This window comes from Triturus cristatus, chromosome 5_1, assembly GCF_964204655.1.
Source record: "Triturus cristatus chromosome 5_1, aTriCri1.1, whole genome shotgun sequence".
Lineage (NCBI taxonomy): Eukaryota > Metazoa > Chordata > Amphibia > Caudata > Salamandridae > Triturus > Triturus cristatus.
In genome coordinates this window covers 104,486,970-104,513,957 of record NC_140587.1, presented here as the reverse complement: position 1 = coordinate 104,513,957, position 26,988 = coordinate 104,486,970, and the positions used below count along the sequence as shown (strand labels likewise).

The window sequence follows — 26,988 nt, the reverse complement described above, 5'->3', positions numbered from 1 at the left end:
TAGTAGCTGCACAGCAGGTCTTCTTGTCTCTTGATCTTCTTTGCTGTTTCGGAATCTGGATCTAAGGAAGGAAGGTTCAGGGTGCCCCTAAATACTGAACTTAGGGGCGTTACAGGTAGGGTAAGGGCAGGGACCAATGGGTCCCTGCCCTGGGGTGGGTACACCCCCTATTCTGCCACTCTCCTGTGGGAGGGGGGCAGTAGCCTAGTCCTGATTGGGCAGGGCTTCCCATCTGCAAGATGGTGAGAGCCCGGAGATGTGCTTCACCTCGCCTCCCCCACCTGATGGGGTGGGGTTGGCAGAGGCTGGCACACCCCCTTTTCTTCCTTGGGGTTTCCGGCCAGTCTTCTCGCCAGAGTGGGGGTCAGAACCCGTAGCGGCCAGTTGCTGAGTACAGCAAGTGGCTTGGAGAAGCTCACAAAGGCGGCATGCCTTTGAAGCTACCCCTGCCCATCCTGGTCGGGGAGACCTAGCACCTCGCCCAGAATGTGCATTGTTGCAGGCCCAGGAGAGCGGATGGCTCTCTACCCAGGGGTCCAGCAACATTTCTGATGTGTGGCAGCCTAGGCAGCCCCTCAGACAAGACGTGGATTGTAGGTTAGGTTCAGGGGGCATCTCTAAGATGCCCTCTGTCGTGCATCTTTTTTTGGCATCTTTTTTTTTTTTCGCCCAACACAGATAGCCAGATGTTTTGGGGGATCTCCGGTCACTCCACAAGGAGAGATGAGATACCATGGATCTCCGGAAAGCCACCCCTTCGGCTTCATTATGGTGGGTCCAGCCCCAATCTTGATTCTTTGAATGGATGTGCTCCAGTGACATCCCGAACCATTGGAGTCTATTTATAGCATATTTTTTAATCATCGGACCAAACAACACAAAAAGTAGACTATACCCATGCCCGGCCACGTGATCAAAATATATCTGTAGGGAAAACAATTAATCCGAATATCAACAAATTTTAATAAATTCCATGCCGCAGTGTTTAATTCTATATAGAGGAACTCCTCTCCACCCACTTATCCCAGATTTCCCAGAATTCGTTTTTTTTCAACTTTGTACCAGATTGGTCCAAATTTGATACCCTCTGAATAGAGTGTATCCACTCATCTTCTGTAGGGGGGCAGGCTAAAATCCATTTGATGCACAGCTCTCTTCGAGCCAGAAGTAAAGAACAGTGCTCTATCTTTTTGTTAAAAAAAACACCGTTTAAATCCCTCAGAAGTGTCCCGAATACTATAGCCACCGTTGTTAATTTTATTTCAAACCCCATAACATTTGAAATAGTCTTACCTACTTTCTGCCAATAAGAATGTATTACTGGGCAACTCCAGAACATGTGCAACTTGTTTGCTTTAGCTTCTCCACATTTTGGACACTTCTTAATCTCTTGACTTCCCATTTTCGATTAGGCTTTGTGTACTGTGAAGAGGTGTTTTTTTTTTTAAAGGTGCAGCATTTACATAAGATCATAAAAAAGACATAGATACTTGCCCAATTTTTTCGAGGTCTTCATCCGGCAGGTCCTTCTTCCAAATCTCGTTGAATGAGGCCTGCATATCTTCTCCATTTTGGGCTACTAACCAGTACCACTCTGATACTTCTTTTGACTTTGTTTGTTGATCTTCAAAGCCAGTCCGAGTTCCCTTTTAACTCTTTACCTGCAGATCTTGCCCAGCTGCTCAACTGATAATATTAAAACTTTGAGACTGAATTCTCACATGGGGCCAGGAAATCAATTCCGCTTCAATAATCAATTGCCCCCAAGTAGTGATGCCGCAGGCGCGGAGGGGGGTTGCAAGAGCATCTTCCAGACAGAAGGGTGTTCCTGGGGAATCCCAGACAGGTGCTACTTCATTGTAATATGGCATCTTTAGAAGGCGTCTAACCTGAGACCAAAGCTTCATAGCTGAGACCAACGGGCCCGATTCACAGAACAAACTTAAGACAAAATCCTAAACTTAGTACCATTTTGGTATTCACAGAATGCACTTACTACTTCTGGTATTCACAGAATGAACTTACTACTTTTTCGATTCACAGAATAAACTTACTAATTTTGATATTCACAGAATGGATTTACGACTACTAAACTTACGTCCGCACTCGGGCCGGAAATTCCGGCCCGGAGGCGGAGCTTCCGGCCCGGAGGCGGAGCTTCTGGCCCGGAGGCGGGGCTTCCGGGCCGGAGGCGGAGCTTCCGGCCCGAAGGTGGGGATTCCGGCCAGTGGCGGAGATTTAGCCATGGCCAAAATCTCTGCCTCCGGGCCGGAAGCTCCGCCACTGGCCGGAATCCCCCACCTCCGGGCCGGAAGCTCCGCCTCCGGGCCGGAAGCCCCGCCTCCGGCCCGGAAGCCCCGCCTCCGGGCTGGAAGCTACGCCTCCGGGCCGGCATTTCCGGCCCGAGTGCGGACGTAAAGTTAGGAGTCGTAAATCCATTCTGTGAATAGCAAAAGTAGTAAGTTTATTCTGTGAATCGCAAAAGTAGTAAGTTCATTCTGTGAATACCAGAAGTAGTAAGTGCATTCTGTGAATACCAAAATGGTACTAAGTTTAGGTTTTTGTCTTTGTTCTGTGAATCGGGCCCTAAGTTTTTTTCTTTATAAGTTTCTTTAGGGCAATTCTAGGATTTTTGTTTCCCCAGATAAAACTTGAAAAAAGCCCCTGTACCTTTTTAAAACACATTTTTGGACAATCTAAAGGAATAGAATTAAATAAGAACGTGTACTTTGACAGAATTGACATTTTCAATAAGTTTGATTTACCTAATAATGAAAGTGAGAGCCCTCCCCCCCATGATTGTAATTGCGTTCTAACTTTTTTAGTAACTTTTTCGAAATTAACCATATTTATTTTGTTGATGTTTTGGACTATTTGGATGCCAAGATATCTAATCTCTTTCTTTGTGTAGGTGCTCCTAAAGTTGATATTCCACTTCATTAGTTTGGTTTTTTGTTGGTTAATGCTATACCCGGAAACCTTTCCGAAGCTCTCTAATTTAGACCATATCTCTGGGAGCGATCTTTCTATGTTGCTGGTGTAGATTATAAGGTTATCTGCATATAACCCTATTTTTTTCACCCATCCATTACAACTGAAGGGGATAATATTCTGACAAGCTCTCAATATGCACGCTAAAGGTTCAATACAAATGTTAAAAAGTTAAGGGGACAGGGGACATCCCTGTCTAGTACCCCTTCCTATTTGTATTGACCTAGTTAATTTCCCATTGATCAGGATTTTAGCGGTGGGATTTTTATAGATGGCTTCGATTGCTGTCAAAAGATTTTCACATAAGTCAAGCTGTTGAATTACTTTAAACAAAAAAGACCAGTTGACCCGATCAAAAGCTTTGACAGCGTCGAATGTCATTGCTGCCAAAGGGATCTTAAAAGTCTGTGCCATATCTATCGTCGCAATTAGGTCGTGAGTCAATTCGCTAAGTTGCCTCCCTTTCATGAACCCTTCCTGATCTGGATTTATTAAACTGCCTATTACTTTATCTAGGCGTTTAGTAATAATCTGGGTGTAAATCTTGTGATCACAATTCAAGAGTGAAATGGGTCTATATGACTCACAGTGTCTAGGAATTTTATCTGGTTTCAATAGGATTGTTATCGTAGCCTCTTCCCGCGACGCCGGAGGGCTCTGACCTTCAATAAAACATGAGTTAAAAAATTGAAGGAGAAAAGGAGCAAGTTCTTATTTTAGAGTAATTTTAATTCGTTGGGGATAGAATCAAGACCAGCGTCTTTCCCCCTTTTTAGGGAACTGATCGATTGAATAATCTCCTTCCTTGATATAGGGTGATTTAGTTGCTCTTTTTCGTCTCGGTGGAGTGTGGGGAGAGCTAGATCTGACAGGAATTCCTCTATACTATCTTTATCAAGTAAAGTCTCATCAGTGTATAGATTCTGGAAAAATTGGACGAAGGCATCCTCAATTTCGGAATCATTCGAAATGATGTTACCAGTGCTCAAGCAGCAAAGGTCTGTCATGCATCTTACAGTAAATCCCACACTGGCATCAGTGTGGGTTTACTGTGCTGAGAAGTTTGATACCAAACTTCTCAGTCTTCAGTGTAGCCATCATGGTGCTGTGGTGTTCGTGTTGACGACCTCCCAGCACCATATACCCTAAATGGCAGCACTGCACTTACAGTGCCGAGGAATGGAGCTGGGTACTGTAGGGGCGCAGGGCTCATGCACATGTGCCCACACCACTGGCATAGGACACCCAGCTAGAGGGGTAACTGAGGTATGCCAGGGCAGTGAGTGTTGTGGACATGACACACAGGGATGTGTGCCATGTCGACTCTTTGTTTTGTTCTGCACCAAGACACTCAGCCTGCAAAGGCAGTGTGTGTCAGGGTACAGGGCCTCAAAGGGTGGCACAATAAGTGCTGTTGCCCTTAGTGGCCTTCTCTGGTCACAAGGCCCTGGGTACCTAGGGTACCATTTACCAGGGGCTGACATGTGACCAGAGATGGCAATTGGGTTTTGGCTGTTAGGCAGTTTTTAGGGAAGGAACACAGGCCCTGGGCACCTGATTGGCAGGAGCCCAGGGCACAACAAGGAAAAGTGCATAAGTTATCAGGCAAAAAGTGGGGGGCTTACGGCAACAGAAACCCACTTCCTTACAGGTACTCACAGGATGCCCCAAAGGTATCTCCCTACCACTCATCTAGCCATGAATACCCATTTCTTATTAGTTTCTTGAAACAACCATGCTTGAAGTAGCCACAGGTACGCCACTTGGCAAAATCTCCAAAAATGCAGGCATGCCAGCCTACTCTTAGATCGTGGTGCCATCACGGTGCCCTTAAAGATCCTATTCCTCTTGCCACCCCACACAAATGCCTCCACCTTTTTATAAGGAAACTATTTCTTCTCTCATCAAAGGTTTGGTATGGCCTGTAACAAGTAATGGAAGCATGGCAAAATATTCATTTTGTCTGGAGCTATTTTCCTCAGCCATGCTGGGATGCCGATTGGTAACCAGGCGCTATATAAAACTCGGTAATAATAATAATAATAATAATGATAAAGGCAGACAACTTCACCTCTATATGTGGAGAAGTGTGGCTCAATGGTTAGAGCGGCAGACCCTGTTGCAGAGGTCTGGCCTGGGACCAGGGTTCAATTCCCACCTCGGCGGGTCTTGGGCTCATAATTCTTCGGACCTGATTTCTTGCCTCGGTGCCTATTCTAATCATGGGTCCCACGCTGCAACTCTGGGCAATAGCTTGCTTAATCTCCACAACGGCCCCAACAGTGCTGGGATGCCTGGCTTCACCCTGGGGATGCCCAGGAGTGGACGTTTCACAGGGAAAAGTCCGGAAGGGTTCCCTAGCGGTATGAGTACAGCGCCGGGAAACCCCGAAATGGGGTAGCTGTGTGCTATATAAGTACAAACACATTTACATATATCAACTTGTACTTCCCTTCTCAAAACTAACCAGTTGACAGCAGCCATTGCAGCCAGTAATATTTGAGCCTATGTAGCATATGTGCTTCTCCCCCATTTACAATGAAATGTATGTTGTTGCTTTCTTACCTCTTCCCGGAGGAGAGTAATTTTAGTATCACAGATTATTATTTGTTAATTTCAAATCCCGCTCCTATCTCTCTGTCTTCCAAATGGTGCAGAGTCTTTTGCCCCCAGCTTTATTTTATTGTGTCTCTGGGTCTTCTCTAATTGTAGAGGCTCGGGGTTCAATACATACATTGAATAAAAGTGGCATCAGTGTCATATCCCCCGCTGTAGTTCTATTGCTTCTGATTTGAGTCTATTGACCAGTATTATTGCTTCTGGCTTCTGTTTGGTCTTCAGTTCGAATGCGGTGGTGGGTGCCACCTTGGCAACCGCACTGGGGTGACGCATGACAGAATGTGGCAGTTGCTGATGAGACATTTAGGGTGACCAACCGTCCGTAAATTTCACGGACAGTCCGTAATTTCGGACGTCTGTCCGTTGTCCGTGAAGGATTGTTTAACGGACGCCATTTGTCCGCAATTTTAACCGGGCACCGGTCGCACCACCCTAAGCCGGCACAGCTTCCAGCCACCTTCCTGCTTGACTCCGATGCTGCTGAGGTCGGGTGTAACAGACACCGATGCAGCACCAAAGCTCAGATACCCAGCAGCATTGGAGAGGCACAGCGGGATGGCAACCCTCACACCTTCCGCCCTTGATGAGCTGTTAAGAGGTGTTTGAAGGTGACTGAGAGGGGGGGCTGAAGCTTCAGGCGCAGTTTAGAGGGGCCTCACACATTCCCTTTCTGCCCAGGGCCCCAAACGTCCTAGAACCGGCCCTGATTACACCGAGGCAGCACGTGGTTCTCTTCACAGAGCTTAATTACTGTCACTGGATTGTAAGCAAACCTCGGTTCTTCAAACATGCAGTCTATAATGCAATAAAATAAAGAAATGGCACAATCACACCCACACTGATTAACAAAGTATGGAGGACAATCAGTTATCTTGGAGTATCTCCTTTAAGTACTGTACATCACAGTGGGGGGGGGGGGGGGCAAAACTAACATTTTGGAAAGAGAGCCTGTCTTCTCGTCTCGTTGTCTTGTCCAGGAGGGGGTGAGGAGCCCTACCCCACCCTGGAAGAGACCAAGATGATACTAGAATACTGCATGCCCACCCCTGTCCCCACCCTGGTGGATCCTGTTCCCCCTCCTGTGATGGCTCCTGCCTCCCCCCCCCCCCCATGGCTCCTGTCCCCCCATGTGGTGGCTCCTGTCGCCGCCCTCCCTCCCCCCCCCCGCCTGTGATGGCTCCTGTCCCCCCCCCTGTGGTGGATCCTGTCTCTGCCCTGGGTGGCTTCTGTCCCAGCCCTGGAATGGCTCCTGCAGCGAGGGTGAAGTTCTTGATGGGCCTCTTCTCAAAAAGGCTCAGCTCAAAATTAATATGAAAAGGTGAGCGAGAGAGTAAGTGAAGGGGAGGCTGGATGGCTGGATGAATTAGTGAAAGGGTGAATGGATGAATGAAAGATTGAATAGATGGATAATGAGAGAGGATGGATGGATTGATGAGTGAGTGGAAGGATGGATGAGAGAAAAGGTAAATAGCTGGATGTATGGGTCGAAGGGTAGCTGGATGGGTAAAAGGGTGGATGGATGAGTGAAAGGATGGATGAGTGAAAAGGTGGATGATGAGTGAGTGGGTGGATGGATGAGTGAAATGATGGATGGATTGATGAATTGATAAGTGCAAGGGTGAATGGATGGACTGATGAGTGAAAGGGTGGATGTATGGATGGATGAGTGAGTGAAAGGGAGTATAGGTGGACAAAAGGATGAATAGATGAGTGAAGGAGTGAAAGGATAAATGGATGAGAGAAAGGATGGATGAGTGATAGGGTCAATGGATGGATTCATGAGTGGATGAGTAGATGGGTGGGTGGGTGGATGGATGGAAGGAATGATGGCTAAGTGAAAGGGTCGATGAAGAGAGAAAGGGAGGATGGATGGATGACTGAAAGAGTGGATGGGTGAAATGGTAAATGGCTGGATGGATGAGTGAATGAATGGATGGGTAGAAGAGTGGATGGATGAGTGTACAGATGGATAGGGTGAAAGGGTGGATGGATGGATGAGTGAAAGGATGGATGAAGGGATGGATGAGTGAAATGATAGATGGAAGGATACATAATGGATAGGTTTGCAAATGGTTGAATATGTATGGATATGTCTGGGCTTACTTATATACTATTGCGCAACCTCCTCTGATGTGTCTGTAAAACTTACCTATTGTCCTGAAGTTTTGTCCTGAATTTTGATCTCCTGTCCTGAATTTGTGTCCTGAATTTTGACACTTTGTCCTGAATTTTTACACTCACCGTCCTGAATTTGCACCAATGCCAGTTGGTCACCCTAGAGACATTAGCTCTACTTGTGAGTACTTCAACTTGAGAAAGAGAGATAAATGATCTTCAAAAGCGTACCCTCGACTCTGAGTCTTCCCTGGACCTCCCATTTGGCGACGACCAGGAGACATTCCTGTTTCCTTGACCAGCAGGGCACTTTCAGTTTCCGTCAGAGCGGCTCCAGGAGCAGTTTTGGAGCTGTGTTTCTGCCGTGCTGTGTCTCCCGACGCAATAGGAGGGCGTGTGAGCGGTTTTGAAGCTGCGTTTCTTCTGTGCTTTGTGAGCAGTTTTGAAGCTGTCACTGCGTTTCATCTACTGCTACGATATGAGGAGGGCATTCACCAACGGCTACATTACGCCAGGCACAGGATTGGCACTTTGAACCTGTTTCCACCCTTCCTCAACCGTTGGCTCATCTCATTAGTGATTTGCAAAGCTGGTCCCGCCCTGCCCTTGGCCACACTATTATCGCATAGTGTATGACAAGCATTAACTTGTTACTGGCCAGTGCACTACTAATTCCTCCCAGTTGTTTAGCAACTCAGGAGCCAGGCTTGTGCGATTTAGCTATCAGATAAAGGAGGGTAGATTCATGGTGATCTGCATACCATCATTTTTAAACAAGCAAGTCTCAGCTACACCAACACAGTCTGTTTGTACATATTACACGTAGTTTTCCCTTGTGCAAATTCTGAGGAAGCAACAAATATACGGGGCTTTCAACCCTTGTCTTCAACTCCACCAGTTTCTATGATCAGTGTTGTGAGTACCTTTTTATTACTGTTGTGGATATTTAACCCTCTAATTTTGCTACTTCTTCATTTCCACTATTGGGTTTTTATGCTGTAATGTTGTGTATTTTTTCTGTAATTGTATATGCCACAATTTTTGTAATTATATTTTAGTCATCATCTCATTAATATTTGGTAATCCTGCTAACATGCAACAGGGTGTGCTTCCTCCCATTCCCTTCCTTTCCACCCCTGGCAATCCCCCTGTAGAGTGGGAGGCGTGGTTAGAGGGCTATGAAGCCTACTTAGAATCAATAGAAGGGGAGGTTTTTACTCCCAAAAGAAGTTGGCATTATTACGTAATTCTTTAGGTACTGAGGGCAGGAAGGTTCTTAAACATCTACCCACAGTAGTAGTATTGGGTGAAGGTGACGCCATTGATGAATATGCTTCTGCCATCAAAATGTTGGATTCTCGGTTCAAGAAGAAACACAACACCATTATGGAACAACATAAATTTTACATGAGGAAACAGCTCCTGGGGGAGACAGTAGAGAACTTTATGAATGACCTCAGAGTTTTAGCTTCCACGTGTAACTATAATGACTTTATAGACAAGATGTTGAGAGATCAATTGGTAGACAAAACCAGCAGTAAAAAAGTACAGGAGAAACTTTTAACGCCAGAGAACCTTACGTTAGACAAAGCCTTGGAGATAGCAAAAGGGGTGGAAGCAAACAACCAAATACATGGACCAGATGGCTCTGAATTCACAGGTTCATACAGTGGGTTCTGACACAACTGCAAGGAAAACTGAGAGGAGAAATACGTTCAAACCAAAAGATCTTAGGGAATGCTACAGATGTGGGAACAGAAAAAATTTAGGGAATGCTCCTTCGTGCCCAGCTCAGGACAAGACTTGTGCTAGATGTAGAAAAAGAGGCCATTTTGCTAAAGTTTGCATATCTAAAGCTAAGAATAGTCAAACTACCTCTAAACCTGTTCTTGCCCTTTAGAGTGTTTCTGAACATAGTCCTGATTCAGATAACGATGAGAGCAATGTTGTGATGATAATTTCCGATGCAAGAGGTGTTGTTACCAAATGAAGTGTTTAGATTAGAATCTGTACGTATGAAAAAACCTTTGTGTCAAATAGGTTTGGCAAACATTTGTATATCTGCTGTGGCAGATTCAGGATCTTTCTTCACCCTCATTGGTCCAGATTACTGGAACAAAATTGTCAATGTCACTTTGAAAAGGTTGCATGGCAATAGCGTATGGGGCAAACCAGTGGGGATTTTGGGGAATTCAACACTAAATTAAATTTTAAGGATCATATTACCCTTGCAACAGTTTATGTGGTAAAGGAAGGACCCAATTTATTAGGATGGTTAGAGCAAAAGAACTTAGGCGTCATTCTTGACCCTAATAGCAAGTGTTGCTTAAGGAAGATTACAAATCTGTGTGTGCAGTTCAGGACAAGAAATGGGAAGCAAGTTACCCTGAAGTATTTTGGGAGGACTTAGACAGAATTAAAGGATTCTCTCATTGAATAATTTTGAAGGATGGGTCCAAACCTGTAGTCCACAAATCTAGACATGTACCTTTTGTCATGAGGAAAGAATTAGAACAAGAGCTAGCACGCTTATGTAAACAAGGAATAATTGAGCCAATAGAAAGCTCTGAATGGTTAGCTCCAGTAGTCTTAGCCAGGAAAGCCAATGGCTCTCTCAGGATGTGCATTGATTTGAGAGATCTAAATGAGAGGATCTGGGTTGACAGACATCCCTTACCCAATATCACTGAAATGTTAAGCTCATTGAAGGGGGCCAAAAATGTTTCAACCTTAGATATGTCGTCGGCCTACCATCAGGTAAATTTGCACAAAGAGAGTCGTCATTTGACGTTTTTCATTACTCCACCTGGTGCATACAGGTTAAAAAGGATGCCATTCGGGTTAGCATCAGTTGCCTTTGTATTTCAGCGAATCATTGACGAAATGTTTGAGGGGGTTCCACACGTGAGGTTTTTCCAGAATGACATTTTAGTCTATGGTAAAGATATGGAGTGAAAAACACTAGTGAACTGGTGGTCGTGCAAAATGAGGAACTGAACATAAAGAAACTAGAACAGATAAAGTATAGAGTGTTACTATGATTAACTGATCTAAGTGTTGTTGATAGAGATAGAACATTGAACTCTAGATACGGATTCCCATCAACTGCCAAGGGAGGCCAGTGTCATCACTTGGTAATCCTTCCTTCTTGTCACTACTCCTCCAAGCCAAGAGGCAGATGTAGTGGCCAAGATCAGAGTAGAGTACAAGTTCGAGAGAGAAATCGACCAAGAGTGGCCATATGTATTTCTGTTGAAGGGTACTATGTGTAGTAAGTGCAGTGCAAGTGAAAACTTTAAAAAGGGAGTTGGACAGAAGAAACTATGTTTAATGAATATCTCTGTACCAATCCTATTAAAAAGGCGTGTAGCGGCAACTTTTAACAAATAGGTTGCGTCATATAGGGGTCGACTAGTTTCAGCCAGAAGGGAATGTGTTCCCGGCTTTCTTCAGGACCAATACATAATTGCTACTGCAAGTGATTAAGAAAAACAAGAAAAAGTGACAAGTTGTCCAACAATACATCCTGGTACCTATCGACCTCACGGCAAGTAGGGTGTATTTCACTCCTGTTGAAAGAAAATACAAACGATAGGTAGTGTTCTGTTTCAATGTTCCTCATTACATACAAAGTTAGAAATTAGATCTCATAACAGTACCAACCAGTGTATCATCTATGAGAAAAAACGCCAACTCACCTTACTTGCGTGAGCGTCAGACCTCACCTCACCCGGTTACAACTCAGGTAATTGAGACCCCGCCCTGTAAGTGTGAATCATGTAGGGCGAATTATTCAACAAACCAAAGGTAGTGTTAAAAATTGTTTAACAATTGTTAAAAAGCGGTTTAGGGACAGAATCCCAGTCATGTGTCCAGTAAGAATAAATCACCAGGAGTATTATGTGTGTACCGCAATAATCGGTATTTTATTACAGCTGTTAAGATAAAAAAGAACCGATTAACTGTGAAAGATGGCACACTCACAGCATGTACAGCAGAACCCCAAAGGTAGTTACTAGGGGTTATTTTGTCGGCATGGTGTGCCTATATACAAATGAATACTTCAGTATAAAGGTCTAATGTAAAGTTTCAAGCGTATCCGACTGTGTAACTAGCCGGTCACTACTTAGTAAGGCACACACGATTCGGAATCTCTCTGGCCGACTAAGTGTGGTTTAGACCTGTCTCTAACAGGAGGAAAGCAAAATCTGTTTAAACATTTCGCAATGCCTATCGCGTCAGTTTGTAAACATCCCCGGTATAGCTGTAAGTAAGCCTGGGGCAGATAACGTAACAGAGCTGATTTGGGAATCGCCCTATGTTTAGGAAAAAATCAGAGTCAAGCGAAGGTAAACGCGCATACATGCAGTCAAACTCACCTCTCCGTCGGTGCCTCGGTCCTTCCTGTGTTTGTGGGAGGTGCCGAGGCATTGTGTGACGAGAGTATAAAGCGTGAGTGAGTCATGTGACGCTTCACGCTACGTTTTACAAATGACTCGGGGTGATGACGATGGAGAACTACAAGATGACGTCACTGAACCCAGAAATGGTAGTTCTTACACAATCATGTGGATGTGTGATATGCCGGTGGATTGGCAAGAGGTGTAGTCGCTTGAGAAACAATCAATGTGTCCATTGCACTATTAGGTATTACGAGTATAATGCTAGGGAATCCAGAAATCAAGACAGGAATCCCCAAGACAGATCCTGTATTACACAGAGCAGAGAATACACCTTGTGGAGGAAATGTTCAACTCGTTATGAGCTCTTTATCAAATCATGGGTCAAAAACCGACCCTTTACAGAAGAGTCCATGGAATGGAGTCATTCAGGCCTTTTGTGTCACTTTGGAGTTTAAAAACCCAGCGTTGCTCTTTAGTGAATAAGAATTTGGCCTTGTCACTATTGTGGGACGGTATGAATGGTTTCTCCAAGACAGTCCAGGAGAAATCGTCTGCCTGATGATTAAGCTCCACAAAGTGTCTGGTGAGTCTCGTATTATCTTTCTTGCATCTGAAAGTGCTTTTGTGTTCGAGCATCCTTGTTTTAACCTTGCGCGTCGTCATGCCAACATACTTCAGATGGCATGGACATTGTAATAGATAGATAAGGTTATCACTATTGCAGTTGGAGTAATTCTTCTGTATCCAAGATCTGGTCAGGCCTAGATCTAAAGTTTTGGTATGCTTAGTTTGTGGGCATACTGTACAGTTACCACACGGGAAGTGACCCTGGACTGGTGGAAGGTTCCAAAGGGTGCCTACTCTCCTTGGTTCTAGTTCCCTAGTGCATGTATGTACTAGTCTATCCCTCAGGTTGGATCCTCGTTTGAAGGCAAAGAGTGGTAGTGGAATGTTTGTTTTTGAGGTATTCAAAAAACGCCAATTCTTCCGAATGCATTTCTGAATGCCATTGGATAGAGTACTGAAGGTATTCACAAAGGTTAAACGACCTGATGGTGGTTTCTCTATCTTCTTCTCTAACAGAGCCTCTCGATGATTGTTGAGAGCACGTTTGCGGGCATTCTTGACCAGCCTCTTAGGATAGAGTCTTGCTGAAAGTTGATCAGTTAAGACATTCGCATGATGTTTGTAGAGATCGATTGATGAACAATTACGTCTCAAGCGTAAAAATTGGCCATATGGCAGATTGTCGCGCAATGCCTTAGGATGCTGACTGTCATAACGAAGCAGTGAATTGCGGGCCATAGGTTTACGATATAGCTCACTGCCCAATCCTGTGCTTGTTGCAAAAATGGACAAATCGAGAAAGGCTATCGTGGAAGGGTGCATCTCTAGAGTGAACTTCAAAAATGCATTCTGTGTATTAAGCCATTCCTGAAATTGCCTGGTGTCCCATGATAAGTCCCTAGTCGTGGTGCTTTCCATTCTAACTAACAAAGGAGTCACACTCAAAAGCGATAAATGTAAATTCGCAGTCAATGCTGTAGATTATATGGGATACAGGTTGTCTTTCCAAGGAGTAGAACCTAAAGAGGATCTAGTCAAGGCCATCAAGGAATTCCCCGTTCCACTCAACACGGATCAATTGCGGACTTTCTTTGGCATGCAGAAGTTCTATGCTAGATTCATACCCAATTGCAGTGGGAGGTCACAGCATATGAGGGAGTTATTGAAAAAAAATCAGCAGTTTGTGTGGTCTGATGAGCGTGACGTGGATTTCCGAGATGTCAAATGTGCATTGGGGAATGCCATTCCTCTTCAACCTTCTGGTACCATTGATCCTCCAATTGTTGTAACAAATGCTAGTCAACGCGGTTTAGGTGCTGTACTGCTGCAGAAAAGGGATGGCAGAGAAGTGGTAGTGGCGTTTGCCTCTAGGGCACTCAGAGGAGCTGAACCCACCTACTCAGTTATTGAGAAACTGTTGGTGGGGAGTGGAGTATTTCAGGAACTATTCGTGGGGTTCCATGTTTACCATCCGCATGGACCACAAACCACTGCTGAATCTATTTACTACCAAATGTTGCCAGTAAGGCCACTCCTGTTTAGCTAAGTGGCATTATAGGATGATCGAGTACCAATTCAACCTAGAGTATATTCCAGGTGCCAAGAATGTGTTTGTGGATTATTTATCCAGGTTGCCCATCCAAGATGATATCACAGATGGGGTAAGTTATGAGGACTGTATAGTAGCCACGTTGGGAGAAGCTGGATTTGGATGCATCTCACACGGAGACTGGAAGGAGGCTGTTTGTGTGATGAGGCCATGCAAGTACTCACAAGCATGCTTGGGAAAGATTGGACACCTAATAATTTTGTTGCTGGGGTAAATTTGTATAAACATGTATTTTCCGAGTTGAGTATCAGTGATGGAGTTTTGAGGAGGATGGGTTTGTTGGGGGTTCCTTTGAAGTTACAAAGTAAAATGTTATCTTTAGCTCATGAAGGACATGTGGGAATGAGAGCCACGAAGAGGCGGATCAGGGAACTTTTCTGGTAGAGTGTAGAGCATTTTGTCAGGGACTGTATAGCATATGCAGTTAGTGATAAAACTCAGGTGACCTTCCCCAGCTGAGTGGAAGCCATTTCAGCTCAGGAGAAACCCTGGTTAGAGTTGGGCTTGGATATAATTGGTCCCATTTATGTTTTGGATGAATGCAGTAGGTTTGGAATAGTACTATCAGATAATGGCACAAAATGGCCAGAGGTTCAGTTTGTTCAATCTACTAACACGGAGGAGGTCTGAACATTTTTGCAAATTTAGTTCCTAAGAGAATGTACCCACGGTGGAACATGTCACTGATAACGGGGTGCAATTCACATCAGAGGAGTTTCATAGTTTTGTGTCTCGTTGGAGTATTAAACATGTCACTAGTTCTCTCTATCATCACCGCAGCAATGGTTTTGTAGAGCTCTATAACAGAATCATAAAGGACAATATTCAACTCTCAGTAGCCAATGGGTTGAACGGGAAGGAAGAACATTTGGATTTATTATGGGCATTGCACACCACTCTTTGTGCTCCCACCAAGGTTTCACCTTTTGTTTTACTTAAGGGGAGAATGGCTGCATCCAAGTTGGTCAGACCATGGATGAATGGTTTGGCAGTACAACAAGCCAAATTGGAGTGTGTGAAGGAGAGATGTAGGGAGGCACAGGAGAAGTATGCCATTGCTGCTCCGATAAGGGGGAGATGTCAACCCACTTCACTGTGGTACTAGCTCAGGGACGCCTGTGAGAGATAAAAGGCCACCGTCTCGTTTCAATGATTATATCACGATTTGAGAATTGTGTGTAGGTATGACTTCTGCAACTCTTATTGTCCACTAATTGATATTTTGGAGTAATTGCCTTATTACTTTATGTCCAGGTTTTTATTTGCTTTCATTTCGTTTTTATGTTTTATGTATCCAAGTTGGGGTTCGTTGTTTTAATGCCATATGCTGGTTCTGTGCTGTGGGCATTGTGAGAAGAAAGATGTGTTGGGTCTTCAGTTAGAATGCAGTTGCGGGTGCCACCTAGGCAAACGCACCAGGTGGATGCGTGACTGTTGGAATGTGGCAGCTGCTGCTGAGACGTTAGCTCTGCTGGTCGAGTACTTCAACTTGAGAAAGAGAAGTAAAGGACCTTACAAAACGTACCCTCAACTCTGAGTCTTCCCTGGACCTTCCAGCGTCTTATAACTTGCAAAAACTCAGCTAAAGAGCCTGGCACCAAAATCCAGTTTTTGTTGTGTAGTTTTGAAGAAGGACCCGCCTTCTCGGGGTCAAGTGAGAACATGATAACTGGGATCTTCTCATTTACTTTTTCCATTAGGTGAGTCGTTCCTTGAATATTATCATGTGTCCTGCAACCCCTGATGAACGCTGACTGGCCTGCGTCAACAATGGAAGATATTTGTGTTACAAAGATGATCAGCGGCGGAAGAAGCACAATATCCAGATGGGTTCAAGTAAGTTTATTCACTGTCTCCTTTACTCTACTCCTGTCACAGCCTAGAGGTGCCTCACAAGCCCAACATTCTAAGGCAACCTTCAGAACCCCACAGTGGGAACATTCTATTTAACAATGGAGAGGAGGGGGGAGAGGAAGGTACCAAGTGGGAATAATGAAATTACAACACATCTTCCCCCTATACGGAAATAAAAGAAAGGGGAAGCAAAGGAGGAGCATGGAAAGGAAGAAGGGACAGGTTGGAGGGAGGAGAAGAACGGAGGATAGCCAAAGATATGGTAGACATATCCAACTGATAATGTTCAAGTGTTCATGACATAGTCTTTATGCCAGACCGGCATTTTGGATTCTCGGCAGTAGTGATCTCACTGCTACAGGGGCTTGACTTGCTCCCCCTTGCAGAACTCTCACTGGAGGACAATTGACGAGGGTCATGTCGAACCAGTCTGTCCATGCTCCAACATTGTCTATTATCCATTATGGCAACATTTAGTTTAGTTGCAGCAATGCCCATTGGTTGGGAGAATTTGGACATTGAGTCTTCCCGGCCAGAAGGCCTCTTTACATACACCCATGCCTCAACATTCCATAGTTGACATTTGGTGCCATGTTTGACATTGTATTGGTTTTCATACTTGGCTTGGTAGAGTGCAATTTTGTCTCTGGCCAGGTCGGGGTCTTGAGAAACTCTATCCCCTCCCCCCAACCAACCCGGAAACATTTTTGTATATGGTTTTCCTTCTTTAAGGGCAGTGAAGGGTGAGACTCCTGTTACAGAGCTGGGAGTAGTATGGTAAGCCCACAACATTCCCTGCACAGCATTTTCAACGTCCAAGTGGTTGGCACAGGCTAACTGGATGCATTCCTTAACCATACGGTTGATTCTCTCCACCAATCCATTGGCCCGGGGGCAGTATAAGGCAGTTTTAAATTGGCAAACATTAAGGTGAGCCAGAAACTCCACCATGGCAGAAGACGTAAATTGCACTCCGTTGTCTGTTACAATAGTGGCCGGGATCCCTTCACTGTAAAAAGAGTCTTTAAGAAACTTTATTATGTGCTCTGTGGTGATTTGATGAACCATTTTAAAAACCACCCAGTGAGAATTGTAATCTACCATGACCAGTGCATAGTGTTTGGTCACCCCTGCCTTGTTGATTGGACCAATGATGTCTAGGGCTACTTTCTACCAAGGTTTGGAGCAGTGGAGACGGTGAATAAACTTACTTGAACCCATCTGGATCTTGTGCTTCTTCCGCTGCTGATCATCTTTGTAACACTGGCGACGAGGATGGGATAGTGTTACAAAGATGATCAGCGGCGGAAGAAGCACAAGATCCAGATGGGATCAAGTAAGTTTATTCACCGTCTCCACTGCTCCACTCCTGTCACAGCCTAAAGGTGCCTCACAAGCCCAACATTCTAAGGTAGCCTTCGGAACCCCACAGTGGGAACATTCTATTAAACAAAGGAGAGGAGGGGGGAGAGGAAGGTACCAAGTGGGAAGAAAGAAATTACAACAATCTGTCAAGACCATTGGTTAGTATCTTAATAAAAATATGTGTATCTAAGTTCAGCAGTGAAACTTGACTGTAGAATTTGCATTCTACAAAAGCCTTCCCTTGTTTCGGCATTAAGGTGATGGCTTTATATAGAGTAAACTTACTCCCTTGAAATAAGAAACAGCAGACGTCTTCTTAAAGTGCAAGAGTTTATTTCAGTAGATTACTCCACCCGACACACGGAGCGTCCTCTCAGTCAGCCGTCTGAATAGCAACTGTCAGATGCTACTCAAACCTTACACCGACACTCCATGCGAGAGCGCATAGAACCACATATAGTAATCCGGTTACCGTAATTAACCACCGCCGACACAGTTGGTGTTTAATTCGTGTTTTATTTCCCGAGCGCCGGGAATACGTCTTCTCACCACCATTCACTCGCGGCAACTCACATGGCCGCCTACGTTCCCGGCATGCCTCGGGCGCACGCTCATACGACTAGAGCGCGTCACCACATATCACCCCCCTTTGGACACACACAAGAATAACAGGTAAAGAGCAGCGAGCATAAGTACATTATGGTCTTACTTGACTCTCATGTAAAAGTCTTCAAACTTCTTTGGCACTTTGACCAGTCTGCCCAGCCTTGTTCGGGAGTGTGTCGGGATGAGGGCCGCACTCTGGTCACTTACTGGAAGTCCTCCTCTTACCTTTGCTTCCCCTTGCTGCTCTCACTCCCTTACCCTGACGCCTGGGTTCCTCGGTGTAAGCTGACTGGTTGTTTCTACGCCTTCACTCTCCTCTGAGGTGTATTGATCTTCACTACCTCGTTTAGGAGTGGTGGGACCTTGCACTGTGTCCTCCAGCTCCGGTGCCGTCTCGGGCTCATTGCCTTCCTCTGGGGTGGGTAAACTCCTACTCTCCGGATCTTCCCACTTCATGATTCTGTTGCATCTCGCCATCCTATCTTGCGACCATATTTTCCCATCGCTCAACAGGGCTGACCTGGCGTAAGGCTCCACAACTTGTAAAGGTGGACTTAATTTACTGTCTCCTTTCTTCTTTAGTACTGCTTGTTTCACTCTAACCCACTCACCCCTTTCTAGGGTTACTTCCTTGACATTTCGACGTTTGTTGTAGTACTCGGTGTACAAGGCTTGCGCCTTGTCGATGTTGCGACGCACCACAGCTGGAGACCACCTGCTTTGGACGATTAGTTGTTTCCACGCCAGATTGTCCCTCGTGAAGGGGTCACGTCCTCAGAGTATTTTGGATGGGCTATATCCGGTGTTTGCTGGGGTGATACGATAAGCCCATAGCATCCGTTGGAGCTCTTTTTCTCAGTTTTGTCCAGCACTGATCGCTGCTTGCACCAACCTCATAATTACTCGATTGAATGTCTCTGCTAGTCCATTTCCCGCCGGGTGGTACACTGGAGTATGTTTGACTTCTATTCCGTTGCGATACATTAACGTGTTCCATTTTGCTGAAATGAATTGTGGTCCATTGTCATAGGTAACCACTTTTGGGATCCCTTCCCTCAAGAATGTGGAGGTGAGGAAAGACAGCAAAGCCTTGGTGTCAGCCATTTCACACACATCCACTTCCGGCAACTTAGAGTACCTATCTCCCAGTACTATGGCGTATTTGGGCACGCCTTCTGTATTCAGAATGGGACCCAATATGGCCACCGAAAGCATTTCCCACGGACTGGAAGGACAGGTGAATTTTCCTAGTGGGGGGGCGTAGTAGTACTTGGGTTTTGTCTGCCCGGTTGCATTGTTCGCACGTTCTGATGTGTTTCTCTAGTTGACTGTCAATGGCTGGCCACCAATACGCCTGCTTTGCTCTTGCCTTGGTCTTCATGATCCCAAGGTGCCCTTCATGTAGGATGGTTAGAAGATGATTTACCAAGGGCTGTGGAGGAACCACCTTCTCTCCTCTTAGTAGGAACACTTGATTGTCTCTAATAGATAATTCCTCCCGGACTTCCCAGAATTTCCTCAGATTGCTATCTAGGTGCTTCTTGTCTGGCCACCCTTGCGTTAGGTAACTCTTCACAGCTTCCAAGGTATCATCATTAGTGTACGCTTCTTCCCACTCTTGTGCACTGATCACTCCTTCGTGGTCATGTGTGAGTGCTACCATGTAGCCTTCCCATTCTGAGGGCTCTTGATCTGATGCCGGCTCCATGGCGGCTGCTCTGCTCAAAAAATCAGCTACTTTGTGTTTGGTGCCGGGAAGGTACTCCACCTCGTACACATAATCAAGTAGTCGCAGGGTCATCTTCGTTATACGGGATTCGCATGTGCATTTCCACAAGATGTCAGGACTCTCACCAGTGGTTTGTGATCAGTGCGGAGTAGAAATTTCGATCCCCACAAAAACTGTCTGAACTGTTCCATGGCCCAGACTGTTGCCAACATCTCCTTTTCTATCACACTGAATTTCTCCTCGTTGGATGCTAGAGACCGCGAGGCAGAACTGATCGTGGTGACTTCTCCTTCCTGGGATCTCTGCATTAGCACCGCACCCAGTCCCTTGTCGCTGGCATCGGTGGTTAGTATGGACAGGGCCGCTTGGTCGAAACCCTTGAGAGGGATGGCGGCACAGATGTCTTGCTTTAACAGATCAAATTCCTTTTGCTCTTCGTATGCCCATTTGAAGGTGTTCTTCTCTTTCAGGAGTTGTCTCAAATGGTGTGTTTTGGACGCAAAGTGAGGGACAACTTTGCTGTAAAACTCCGCCATGCCTAAGAAGGAATGGACATCTTCCTTCCTTTTGGGTGTAGGCTCTTCTTTGATGGCTGCTATGTTGGCTCGTTTAGGTTCTATCCCCTTTCTGCTGATCTCGCGGCCTAAGTATGTCACTGACCCCACACTGAACTTGCATTTTTCCCATTCTGCGGTGAGACCATTTTGTGCCAGTATGGTCAAAACAGCGTGCAGTTTGGCATCATGGTCTTCCTTTGATTTCCCCATGATGAGGATGTCGTACTGAAAGTACTGCACTCCTTCCACCTTCTGGAACAATCGGTGCATGAGCTTTTGGAATACCGCGGCAGCTGATGCTAGTCCAAACGGCATCCTAAGGAACTTATAGCATCCAAAAGGCGTGATGAACGATGTCAGGTGATTGCATGATGGGTGCAAGGCGATTTGAGGGTACGCGGAGGTGAGATCCACCGTTGAGAACCACTTGACTCCCTTTGTTTTCGCCAGCATTTCGTTTATCCGGGGTAGTGGGAACTTGTCCACCATGATGTTCTTGTTGAGCTCCCTCAAATCCACGCATAGGCGCACCTTCCCGTTGGGTTTCTGTGCGACCACTAATGGTGCGAGCCACTCTGCACTTTCGATGGCTTCTATGACGCCGTTTCTCTCCAGGCATTGTAGTTCTTCCTGGACCGCCTCCCTGCTTCTGAAGGGAATGTTGCGAACCCTGTGGCTTACCCGTTTTGCCCCGACCTTAAGGCATATCTTGTGCGTGAATTTTGTCATCCGCCCTATCGTCCCCTTGAAGACTTCTGGGTATTCCTTCTTCCACGCGTTTTCTTCATATGCTTGGACTGCGTCTGTCATCAACACCTGGGTGGTCCCGCCGGGATTGAGTTGGTTTTCTAGAGCTCCTTGATCCATCCACCCTAGAACGGAGGGACCCTTCTCTGCGACGTAATCAATCAATCAATCAAGAAATTTCTATAGCGCACTACTCACCCGGAGGGTCTCAAGGCGCTAGGGGGAGGGGGGTCCGCTACTGCTCGAACTGCCAGGTCTTGAGTTGCTTCCTGAAGGAGAGGTGGTCTTGGGTCAGACAGAGGTGGATGGGGAGGGAGTTCCAAGTCTTGGCTGCCAGGTAGGAGAAGGATCTTCCTCCCATGGTGGCTCTTCGAATGCGTGGAACGGCGGCGAGGCCGTGGCTGGTCGATCGTAGCTGGCGGGTGGGAGTGTAGAAGGTCAGGCGGTTGTTGAGGTACCTGGGGCCCAGGTCGTGGAGGGCCTTGTGTGTGTGGGTGAGGAGTCGGAACGTGATTCTTTTGCTGACGGGGAGCCAGTGCAGGTCTCTCAGGTGTCCGGAGATGTGGCTGTGTCGGGGGATGTCCAGGATGAGTCATGCGGAGGCGTTCTGGATGCGTTGGAGTCTTTTCTGTAGTTTGGCTGTGGTTCCGGTGTAGAGGGTGTTTCCGTAGTCCAGTCGGCTGGTGACGAGAGCCTGGGTGACTGTCTTCCTGGTTTCGGTGGGGATCCATCGAAAGATCTTTCGGAGCATGCGTAGGATGTTGACGTACAGCTTTTCTTCTGCAGTTCGCCCCTTGAACTCGAACATCAATGGTCGATATCCCACCATGGGTATAGGTTCCCCCATGAACGTGACTGGGTGTATGTCTGTGGGGTGCAGGTCTGCGCCCACTCTGGGTTCAAAGTCTCTTTCCCATATGGTTCGTAGAATAATGGAGTACGGGGAACCGAATCTGCCACCATGTGCACCTGTACCACTCCGATCGACATTTGTAACGCCGGTTTCTTGGATCTTGTGCAGTTTACTCCAAGAACTTGGTCATCTATACACAAGACTTCGTCCTCTTCATTATCTCCTTCATGGGCTTCCTCGTCTCCGTCCAATTCCTGGGTGACGTACTTCACTTCCATTCTACTGAGCTTACGCCGGCACACCTTTTCATAGTGTCCCATTATTCCGCAGATTGAGCACTTGGCCCTGAACGCCGGGCATTCTTTGTCGTTGCTTGTATGTGTTTGGCTACCACACCTGTAGCATGTGTTTCTGCTTTCTCCTTGTGGTCTCTGGGTTCTCGTGGACTTCTGAGGGTATTTCTTCTGGTACCTTGAGTTTGGCGGTGTGTGTTGCTGTGTTGCTTCAGGCCTATTTTTGTCTGATATCTTGCATACTGGAGTTCTGTTGATGCTCTCCCTTTTTGCCGCTTCTGCACACCTCTTTGACAGTTCTGCTTTCATCACAAGTGCCACTACTTCTTTGAGGGGTGCATCTCCATTGACCCACAACTTCTCTTGGATCGCCGTATTGGCGGTGTGCATTATGATCTGATCTCTGATGAGTTCGTCGTGCAGGGTACCGAATTTGCACATCACCGCCAACTTCTGTAGTGCTGCTACGTACTCGTCTATCGATTCTCCGCTGCTTTGTTTCCTTTGGAAGAAATTGTATCTGTCTATGGCTGTGCACACTATTGGGTGGTAGTGGGAGTCTAGATCTTCCAGCGCGTGTTGTAACTCGTCCGTGTCGTCTGGGGCTCTTGTCTTCTTCACCAAGTTGTCATACACTCTGATGCCTTCTGGGCCTAGGTTGTGCAGAAGTATTTTCGTCCTCCTTGAACTAGAGAACGCCCCTTCCCCTTCTTCCTCTAGGGCTGCTAGGTAGTTCAGGAAGTACCGCTTCCTGTCTTCCCATGGCATGGCTGGCTCGCCCCTCATGGGTAAGAAGGGGACTAGGTTGGTGAGCGAAGACGACTGCGCGCACATTTTACCCCCGTTGCGTTGGGCAGGGTCTTGTTGTGTGGCAACCCCTGGTGGGCTCCCTGGAGCTTGCCTCTCTCCTGGCCCGCTTGATTGCGTGGGTGAAGGGTCTCCTCCCCCTTCTCGGGATGAACCTGGGGCCTCCAGTGCTATGCTCCCCTATGGCGTGTTGACTGATCTCTGTGGGTCTCCCCTGGCGTGCGTAGGGACGTGCTTTTGTGTTCCGTGGTGCACAGCTGTGTCTCTGGTTACTCACGGTGAGAGAACACTACAGATTCTGGCCTTGGCTTCAGCAGATTGTTTAGACCTCGGGCGTGTCCGCTCCCTGTTGATGCCAGCCCGACCTCTGGTAGTGCCTCAGGACCCTTCTCTTTCTAGCACTGGCTTTCGTGTGCTGCTGTATAGTCTCTCGTGCCTTCTGGGCTTCAGTGGCACCCGCTCGCCCTTGCAGGTTATGGCAGTGGCGCCCGCTGGGGAAAAAGCAGCGCCGGTGTAGTGCGCTCGTGGGCTCTACAATGTGCTTCCCTGCACGTGGTGTGGCACACTTCTCTGCCGCGCTCGGGTCTGTGATCAGGACGCGGTGGGTTCTGGACGTGCACCGGTCAGTTGGCGATCGCAGCGCCCTCTCAGCCTGAGCGCCACTTTTTATAGTAATCCGGTTACCGTAATTAACCACCGCCAACACAGTTGGTGTTTAACTCGTGTTTTATTTCCCGAGCGCCGGGAATACGTCTTCTCACCACCATTCACTTGCGGCAACTCACATGGCCGCCTACGTTCCCGGCATGCCTCGGGCGCACGCTCACACCACTAGAGCGCATCACCACACCACATTTAAAAGTACACAGTAAAGTAACATCATAAAACAAGTATCGCACGCTGACCGTGTGAAAGATGCCATCAGCACGCGATGAACATAGTCATCAACATTAACAGTATTATAACCATTACATCCCTCTAAAGGCATTAGGTATAGGAGCACTTTATATGAGCAACCAGTTACATTAGACAACGTTACATTCATTTACAAAAAAACAAAAAAAAATGAAGATTAACAGTATCTAATCCTGCCAGTAGACTATGTGGTAGTAGTGAGGAGGTAATTCTCACTTGTTTTAATAGAGCAAATAAAGCTTTGTTGTATTGAATCGCCCATTGAGAGTAGCGTTCAGCAGCTGCGAAATCGGTGCCCTGTGAGCGGTATTTTAGGACCCCTGGGGATCCCAGTCTTTTCCAGTGCCCCGGAGGTTTTGCTAAGAGTGTATTTTGCCAGCTGCCAGGGCACGGTTGTAGATTGGACGATTTTACCCTGTTCTGATTGGGTTAAGCACATGACTGATAGCTGTGAAATCCAATCATCAGAAAGATACTTCTTGAGGGCGAAGGGTAGAGTGGAAGAATTGACGGCTACAGATCACGTGACTGATCGACATAGGCCAATGAGGTTGCTGCGTGGTCGGCAGCTCAGGTTCTGTTGTTGTCTTCGTCGATTGTGGCGTCGCTGGTTTTGGGGTTCGTTGTCCGTGAGCCTGAGGCCTTAGTGTCAGTCCGCCCCCACCCCCACCGAGTGACATGGCGGGGCTCAGAGGCTGCTCGAGTCGTAGTCCGCAGGGAAAGGCGAGATCGCACCGACGGAGAGGAGCCGCCCACTACTGAGGAGCCGAAGGTGAGCCTGTTGGACTAGACTGAACCCTCCCGGAACAATGTGAGACCGAGGCCCCCAATTCATCCAGGGTCCGGCACCACTGCTGTAGGGCCTGTGTATTCATTCATACGCCCCTTCGCAATCGATAAACGCCTCTCCCCTTCCGGAATAAAACACCCCACAGAACCCCATCTACCCCCGCCCCCGTAACTGTTACTCCCCTTCCCGATACTAACAACCCCTCTTCCACAGTACTAAGTAACTACCTTCCACGCCAATAAAAAGCCATCGCCCTTAGGCAACAGAAGCCCCCATCAATAAAAACGTCTGCTAAATAACGGCCTCTCCCTACCAACAAGAAAAGTACCCCCCCCCCCCCTCCGCGCAGGAGGTGTACCATCTTCGTCAATGAACCCACACCCTCACTGCGAGCAGGAGGCCACCCTTGTCCTTCACCCGCCCGGGAGATCAAGAATCTTTTAGGCAGCTATGCAAACCAAAAATATAACGTATCCTCCTGTAAACAATGCCCCTAGCGCCATCCCCGACTAAACAACGCCCCCAGTGCTCTATACGGAAGGAAGATAGAAGGAAGATAGAAGATAACCCCCTCCCCCCAGGTGTATCAAATCTCTCACCCAAACATACTGCCTTAAAATAAATCCTTCACCTTGGTCAAATTCACCCTTCCCCTCCGCTTTACAGTTGCTGTTAGTAGAGTAGCTCCTTCTTTGGCCTAACACACCCACTTCACTGCCGGTAATTATTTCTTAGGTTGTAATATAATTTCTTCTCATCCTGGTATATGTGTTGTAATGTTTTTACTTTCTGCTTTTTGGGAATGTTCTGTTCCTCCCTGTTCTTTGTATATTGCACTTCGTTGTCTTACATGACTGTTTAAAGGAGGCAGCTTTGTACTAAGGAGACCTATTTATTGATGGAATTGCTTTTTTTGCTCTCCAGTAGTGTATAATTATGTGAACCTTTGTCTGAGTTTGGTATCAAAATAAACTTGGCATACCGTAATACATTCATTCCCCTTAACTTGCATTGCCTAGAGCAGCGGTCTTCAAACTTTAAGTCGCACCCTACCTTCAACCCACCCCCCAGTTAAAAAAGAGCATTTGCAATGCAATAGGTCTCGCATTTGCAAGAGTTTGAGCTATTGGCATTTTAAATGACAATGCCTTTTATTTATGTGTTTTGAAAACCTGCAAGTGGAGCGTAAACACGCACTTTGTACTTGTAGTCCTTTCTTACCAGAAGCAAAACTGGCAAAAAAAGAGCAGCAGTTACTGCCAGCTTTGATTCTTGTAAGCAAGGACTAGAAGTACAAAGTGCATGTTTATGCACCGCTAGCAGGTTTTCAAAACACATAAATAAAAGGTATTGACATTTACAATGCCAATAGCTCAAACTCTCGCAATTGCGAGACCAATTGCATTGCAAATGCTTGTTACTGTGGCCTTCAACACGGTGTAATCAATCCTTGTTTAGACATGTCCTTAAAAAAAACAATTTCATCAATACCATATCACAACCTCCACAAAAACTCAATCTACCAAATCTGAGGCAAGTCTATTGGTGAGAGGTCTGCCCTCATGAGGATTTATGGGCTGTAAAGTGATGGCATGAAACCAAGTCAGTCCTCCTGGACCAGGACTACCACAAATTTATTTATTTAAATTTTATTTAAAATATTTATAGAGCGCGGCAGTCACCTGGCAGGTATCCTGGCGCTGGTAGCTACTCCGGGGGTTTATTGCCGGGGGGGGGGGGGGGGAAATGACTGTGGCTGGCCGGTCTAAAGGGGTGAAGGAAAGAGCCATGTTTTGATTCGTTTCCTGAAGGGAAGGAGATGGGGGATATGGCGGATATCGACAGGCAGACTGTTCCACAGCTTGGCAGCAGTTACTCTGAACGATCTCCCCCCCCCCGTCCTGGCCTTCTTACATCTGGGCACTCTCACAAGGCAGGCAGTTGTGGACCTGAGTGTTCTGATGGGGGTGTACCAAGAGAACAGACGTTGAAGAGGTCTGGGTCCTGCACCGTGTAGTGCCTTAAAGACCAGGCAGAGGGCCTTGAAGGCAACGCGTTGCTTCAAAGGCAGCCAGTGCAGCTCGCCCAGTGCAGCGGTGGCCGAGGATCTCCTGGTCCATCCAAGAGCCAGTTTGGCTGCCGCCGACTGAACTCGTTGGAGTCTGTCC

The 26,988-nt window shown here is 46.6% G+C and overlaps 1 protein-coding gene across 4 annotated transcripts in view; it reads left to right on the top strand.

The window, feature by feature from the left end:
- The window catches only part of MAF1 (MAF1 negative regulator of RNA polymerase III), a 361,074-nt gene that overhangs the window by 100,174 nt on the left and 233,912 nt on the right, over window positions 1–26,988 (top strand). The window contains exon 2 of one of the 4 annotated variants that reach the window (XM_085604535.1): window positions 16,005–16,140. The gene's annotated coding sequence lies outside the window, so the exon portion shown is untranslated. Of the gene's footprint in view, window positions 1–16,004; window positions 16,141–24,511; window positions 24,803–26,988 lie in introns of those variants that run through there. The other 3 variants (XM_085604531.1, XM_085604533.1, XM_085604530.1) reach the window with 3 other exon arrangements.